Source organism: Grammomys surdaster, unplaced genomic scaffold (genome assembly GCF_004785775.1).
Source record: "Grammomys surdaster isolate TR1022 unplaced genomic scaffold, NIH_TR_1.0 1149, whole genome shotgun sequence".
Lineage (NCBI taxonomy): Eukaryota > Metazoa > Chordata > Mammalia > Rodentia > Muridae > Grammomys > Grammomys surdaster.
This window is the reverse complement of record NW_021605568.1, coordinates 1548454-1555648: the sequence shown is the minus strand read 5'-3', so window position 1 is coordinate 1555648 and position 7195 is coordinate 1548454.

Below are 7195 nucleotides of genomic sequence, written 5' to 3'. Positions count from 1 at the left end.
TTTTTTTTTTTTTTTTTTTTTTTTTTGTTTTTCGAGACAGGGTTTCTCTGTGTAGACCTGGCTGTCCTGGAACTCACTCTGTAGACCAAGCTGGCCTCGAACTCAGAAATCCGCCTGCCTCTGCCTCCGCCTGCCTCTGCCTCCCAAGTGCTGGGATTAAAGGCGTGCGCCACCACCGCCCAGCTCAAAATCCAGCTTCATGAGGTCTCATTTATTTTTTAGATTTATTTACTTGTTTTTTAGTATGTATTTGTTTGTTTTACATATTTGAGTACACTAGATATCAACAAAACGAATAATCCCATTAAAAAGCAGAGTGCAGATCTAAACAGAGAAATTCCAAAAGTCCTCTTTAAAAGGCACTGGCTCCAGAGTTCACTTACTGTTTACATGAGAGTTTGTCAAGAGGTTTATCTATTAGTAAGAGTGATGCCTATAATCCTTACAAAACCAGACTCCTGTCAGGCTATCTAGCCAGTCAAGAAAGTGAAGGAAACACTATGTTCTGAGAAAGCCTGTTTCCCTAAGGGTTGGGGGTCATATATGGGAAAGAAATAGTTGACAAAATGATTACTACTTCATAATTAAAGAGAACACAATGTGGCAGTTTATGTTATAAAAAAAAAAAAAAGACAGAGTCCCTGAGCCATTGCCTGTACACATTTTATTAGACTAGAAGGATAAGCTATTTGAAAAGGTCTGTTAAGCCACAGAAATGAGATAAAAGTTACTCATATTAGATTGACAAACATTGACTTGACAGTTTGTCTTATTCCAGTGTGCAGCTGATTTGCCCAATTCAATGACTTGGTTATCTATAATGGGATGACACCCCAAATGCTTTCACTTATGATGTCCTGCCAGACAACAGAAGATTTAAAGCAAACGACAATACTCAAGCAAAGGCTGAGGAGTAAACATTCCCCACTCAGGATTTACATTATAGAGCTGGGAATGGAGCTTGTGGGAAAGCAATTATGCATTGGGAAAAGTAGTTTGGTTTCTTCCAGGAACAGTCATTTTGCACCTTACCTCCCAAAGATGTAATGTGGCCATATGCTAAACCTGGGAATTGCAATGAGTAAGATTGAGTCCATAATTGTCCAATTGAAGCATGCTTTATTTGGGGTGCACCCAGGACTGTCCATTCTGACTGCCTCTCCCTAAGCAGGAATTTTAGAGAGCATCCCCTGCCAGTCTCTTGAGATTTTTTTTTTTTATAAGTGAGATAAAGTGTTCAGAGAGGCAAGAGAGTTGGCTGTTATACATTGTTAGAAAGATATAGGAACAGGGGTAAAAATATACATCATGCCAATGTGGTTACAAGTTTAGTGTTAGGTTGATGACATGTTTTGCAGTTTAACCTCAACCTGCACGGGACAAAGAGGAACTTATTCTTAACTGTCTTAACTCCAAACAGAAATCTTAACCCTCAAGATATATTGTTCCTGTTTTGGTTTCACTCGTGAACGTTACAGCTTGCAATTGTTTCTTGTAATTTGATCCCACAAAGAGGGTTCTGTTCCTTTTCTTTCTCCTTTGACTACCATCTACAGACACAGACAGGAAGGAATGAAGCAGTGATCCCCTGTAACTCATGTGTGAGAACACATTAAGGAGGAGAAAAGGGAAAGGAAAAATGAAAACCCTGGTTATTATGAAAAGATGTGTTTTGTTTTAATTCTGTCTCTGTGTATGTCAGCATGAGAGTGTTGGTGACAATGGAGGTCCAAAGAAAAGGACAGGTCAAGGCTAAAGAGATGGCTCAATGATTAAGAGTACTGGCTGTCCTTCCAGAGGACCCAGGTTCAGTTTCCAACACTCATACGGCAATTCACAGGGTCTGTAACTCTAGTTCTCGGGGATCTGACACCCTCACCCAGACATACATGTAGGCAAACCACCAGGGCACATAAAATAAAAATAAATAAATCATTTTTAAAAAGGTGTTAGATGACCTGGACTTCGAGTCACAGGCACTTTTGAGCCACATGTCATGAGTTCTGGAAACAAATCCAATTCCTCTTTTAGCCTAGCAAACACTCTTGACTACTAATCCATCTCTCCAGCCCCAAGACAAACCTTTATTACCAATTGTTTTCTTAATCTTTGACATTCTGACTCATGAAAGACAAATTAACAAAATGGTTAATTTGCTTTTCTAAAAATGCCATTGTCTGATGCCCTAGGGTGTTAAGCAGTTTAAACAGTTTCTTTATTGATTGCTTTTCAAATTTGAAAGCTCTCTTTAAATGTGGGCCTTTTTTATCCATCTGTTTGTTTAGGTTTTTTAGGGGGGGAAGGGTGAAGTTTTCTCTGTAAATATGGAGGTCCTGCAATTTGCTAGACAGACTAGTCTTAAACTCAGCTCCCCCTGACTCTTCCTCTTGAGTACTGGGATTAAAGGCCTATCTACTACTGTCCCTTAATATTAGTGCTTCCCAACAAAGAGACTCCAAATACCATGTCATAGAAAATAAGATCTTTCTACTATCATCAATAAACATGCCTCATCATCAAAGAAAGATACTTCCACATGTAAAAGAATGGAATAAAACCTACAAATGATGGGCATTCATGTTAGTTTTATGTACAAGTAACACGACTAGGCATGTGGGAGGGGGGAATGTAAAGTGAGAAAACACCCCTGCAAGATCTTTCTGTAGGCAACTCTACAGTGAATTTTCTCGTTTGCTTTATTTTTCAAGAGAGGCTCTCACCCTAGGCATTTGTGACTGGTCCAGTACTTGCTAGGTAGAACACACTCGTCTTGAACATGTAGAGAACCACATCTCCCACTACTGACTCCAACATGGGGTTAATGGCATGTACTACCATAAATAGGGATCATTTTCTTGATTAATGATTGATATATGTGGGTCCAGCTCATTAAGGACACTGCCATCATGGGCAGATGGTTCTCTGTAGTATAAAATACCAGGCTGAGCTATCTATGAGGAGCAATCCACTAAATAACCCTCTCCACGCCCTCTGCTTCAGTTCCTGCCTCCAGTGTCATGCCTTGACATCCTGCTTTAACTTCCTTTGACAGTGAATGACTGTGATGTGGGAATGGAAGTGAACAACTGTGGGTCCCCAGTTCCGGAGGGTGTCCCACGATGATCTCCCGGCTGAGGACAGAGTGAGAGCAGGGAGGATCTGCTACCGTCTCTGCCGCTGCCTCTGCCCGCGTCTCCACTGTCCGTTCGTCTCCTGCCAGGCCTGGTGTGAGAGGTCTGGGCCAAAGGGTACTGAGTGCGAGCAGGGAGGAGAGATTGCCTGCCCCTCTGCTGCCTCTGCAGAGGCCTCCGCGTTGCCTCTCGGTCACTCCCAGGTGCTGCACCTGTCTCCCAGCTAGGGCTGGGCCAATAGGAAGCCCGCTAGCTGCCAAGGAAGCAGCTTGGTTCCCCAAGGAAGGTTCCGTGAGAGCAGATCTCTCCCCAAGTGTTACAGCTCTAGTGTTACAGCTCTTCGGACAGAAACTCTCCGACACCAGGATGATTCTCGAACATATTCTCCTGAATAGAGCCCTTATATACAGTTTCAGGGTGGGTTAGGGTCTTGCAGCAGATAACGCCTATTGGCTTGGTCTGAGAGCTTGGAGATACCTCATCTACATGTAGGCGAGCCTGAGGCATTGTTCCTCATGACTGAGGGTCTTAGACCTCTCTTTGGGAGGGGCTGTGGAGGGCGGAAGCTGAATGAAAAGAACTAGGGCCTGGGGGCAAAAGCCGAACACCTGCGGTCCAGATAATGGTTCAGGGTTCAAAACTTGCTCAACCAGGTACCCAGCTGCTTCTCCCAGCCCAGCACCCCACAAAAAACAAGTGTTTATTTTCCACATTGACTATGATCATAGTTTTTTATCACAGCAAAAGAAACCCTTACTGTGACAAGGGCATACCTAGTATAGTATCAGCAAAATAAACTAGTAATAAGAGGGTCACTTAGTGCTCATTAGAAGAACAACATACTAAGAGGAAATTACGATCCTAAACACACATGCCACATACGTGTGTGTAATCAAACTTGTATATCAGTTATGAAAAGTCAATATTTACAGATGAAGTTCAAGTCTGTAAGTGCCTTAAATACTACTATAATCAAATGAGATGTGATTTGTATTCTAAAAAAGATCTGACATTGGAATTATTAAGATCAGAAATGGTTCTTACAGACATCTACAGCTAATTCACCTGAACATAAAAACGTAAATTTTTCTCAGACTCAGTTGAACTTTCTCCAGTGAATAGGTAGAGACTTTCATGATCTTTCCCAAGAAAAATTATTTCTGAAACTCAAGGGCTATTCTTCATAACACTAAATCATTAGCAGAGCACTCCTGTCGTTTATGTTCATCATTCCACTGAGTAACTGTAGTTCCCTTTGGTGTGTTTTAATTATATTGGTAGAAAATAGATACATTGCAATACGAAGTGTGAGAAACTCATGGTCTTTTGCCTCACTGCTGATCTTTGAGGTTTCCTAGCATGTCCTATATGTGGCTCCTGTGCTGGATCCCTCGGAACCTGCTCTACCCTGAAGTTCTGTGTTTGCTTAGTTGGTTGGGGTTTTTTTGGGGGGGGTTGTTTTTTGCTTTTTCCTCCACTTTGGGGAAAAAAGTTGGAATGTACAGAGCAAACTTAAGGCACTGTCTTTGTGGGAAAGGCAGGTAGAAAACAATGGGTATTCGAGGCCCTGGGTGAGTGCACCCCAAATCCCAGAGCATGTTGTATTACAATGCAGGAAAATCCCAAAACGGAACAGATTCTTTCCAGAGACCAAAGATAATATGTTGTTTGTTTTTAATTTGTCTTTGTTGTTGTTTATTTTGCTTCCTTGTTTGGTTTGGTTTTTGGAAACAGTTTCTTTGGGTACTGGTGTCTGTCTTAGAATTAGTTCTCTGAACCTGGCTCATCTCCACTTAGTGATCTTCCTGCCTCTACCTGAGGACTGCAGGACTAAAAATACCTGCAACCTATTGTCCTGCCATCTCTCCGCCGCTGACTTTCATCAGACCTGCTGACCTGCAACCATACAAGTTAGACTCCCTCCCTGCACCTATCTCCCCTGCCATTGAGTCCTCTGGGGCATGACCAGCTGTCCTAACAGACCTCCATTTTCCTGCTACTCCTTTGCCTAACTCCATTAAACCTGCTGATCCAGAACCATACACATTAGATTTTCTTCCTGCACTCATTTCCCCTGCCAGCCTGTGAGTCCTCTGAGGCATGCCTACCTGCTCTGAGCAGCCTGCTATCCCTGCTGAACATTTGCCCTCCTGCCACCTCTCCACCCACCCACATCAAACCTGCTGATCCAGAACCATACAACACCAGGATCATAGAGGTTAAACAGGAACATCTAGGGACTAAAGCCATCTAGATGGCTAAAGGTTCATGAAAGAACACAATCAACAAAAACCAGGCCAATATGACACCTCCAAAGCACAGCTACCCCACTACAGCAAGCCCTGGATATCCTAATACAACTGAAACTCAAGAAAATGACATTAATACCAGTATTATAAGGATGATAGAAGCCTTTAAAAAGGAAATGAATAAATTCTTTAAAGAAATACAGAAAAATACAATCAAACAAGTAGAGGCCTTTAAACCGAAAACAAATATACCCCTTAAAGAAATACAGGAAAATACAATTAAACAAAATAAAAACCAAAATAAAAGACCTGAAAGTGAAAATAGAAGCAATAAAGAAAATATAAACTGAGGGAATCTTGGAAATGGAAAACCTAGGGAAGAGAACAGGAACAACAGGTAGAATACTAGAGATGGAAGATAAAATCGCAGGTGTAAAAGATACAATAGAAGATATTGATACACCAGTCAAAGAAAATGTTAAATATAAAAAAATTCCTGACACAAAACATCCAGGAAATCTGGGATACCATGAAAAGACCTTACCTAAGAATAATAGGAATAGAAAATGAAAAGTCCCAACCCCAAGAAACAGAAAATATTTTCAACAAAATCATAGAAGAAAACTTTGCCAACCTAAAGAAAGAAATGTCTAAAAACATACAAGAAGCTTACTGAACATCAATCAGAGTGGACCAGAAAAGAAATCTTCCCTCAACATAATAATGAAAACACAAAATCTACAGAACAAAGAAAGAATATTAAAAGCAGCAAGGGAAAAAGACCAGGTAACATACAAAGGCAAACCTATCACAATTACACCTGACTTTTCAACAGAGACTCTAAAAGCTAGAAGGGCCTAGACAGTTATCTTTCAACCTCTAAAAATCATAGGTACTAACCTAGACTACTATACCCAGAAAAACTCTCAATCACTATAGATGGAGAAAAAGGCATGTCAAGACAAACTCAAATTCAAACAGCATCTATCCACAAATCCAGTCCTACAGAAAATACTAAAAGGAAAACTCTAACCAAAGGAGGATAACTACATCCAAGAAAACACAGGAAATAAGTAATTCTATACCAACAAAAACAAGGAAAGCACACACACACACACATCATCATCATCAACATCAAAATAACAGGAATTAAAAATCACTGGTTATTAATATCTTTCAACTCCAAGGGCTTCAATTCCCCAATTAAAAGAAAACACAACTTAACAGAATGGATGTGGAAAAAAAAGAAAATAGAAACAGTCATTAAAAGTCTACCAACCAAAAAACCCAGGACCAGATAGTTTTAGCATAGAATTCTACCAGACTTTCAAAGAAGAGCTAATATCAATACTCCTCAAACTATTCCACAAAATAGAAACATAAGGAACACTACCCAATTCGCTCTATGAAGCCACAACTACACTCATACCTAAACACTAAAAATCCAAAACCCCTTTATGTTAAATGTACTAGAGAAATCAGGGAAACAGGGCACATACCTAAACATAATCAATTACACAGCAAGCCAATAGCCAACATCAAATTAACTGGAAAGAAACTTAAAGCATTTCCACTAAATAATCAGCGACAAGAGTTCCCTCTCTCTCCCTAAGTATCTAATATAGTACTTGAGGTTCTAGTTAGAGCAATAAGAGTACTAAAGGAGATAAAGAGGGTGCAAACTATAAAGGAAGAAGGCAAAGGATCATTTGTAGGCAATATGATAGTATATATAATAAAAAATTCCACCAGACAACTCCTAGAGCTGATAAACAACTTCAACAAAGTTGCTAGATACAAAATTAGCTAAAAACA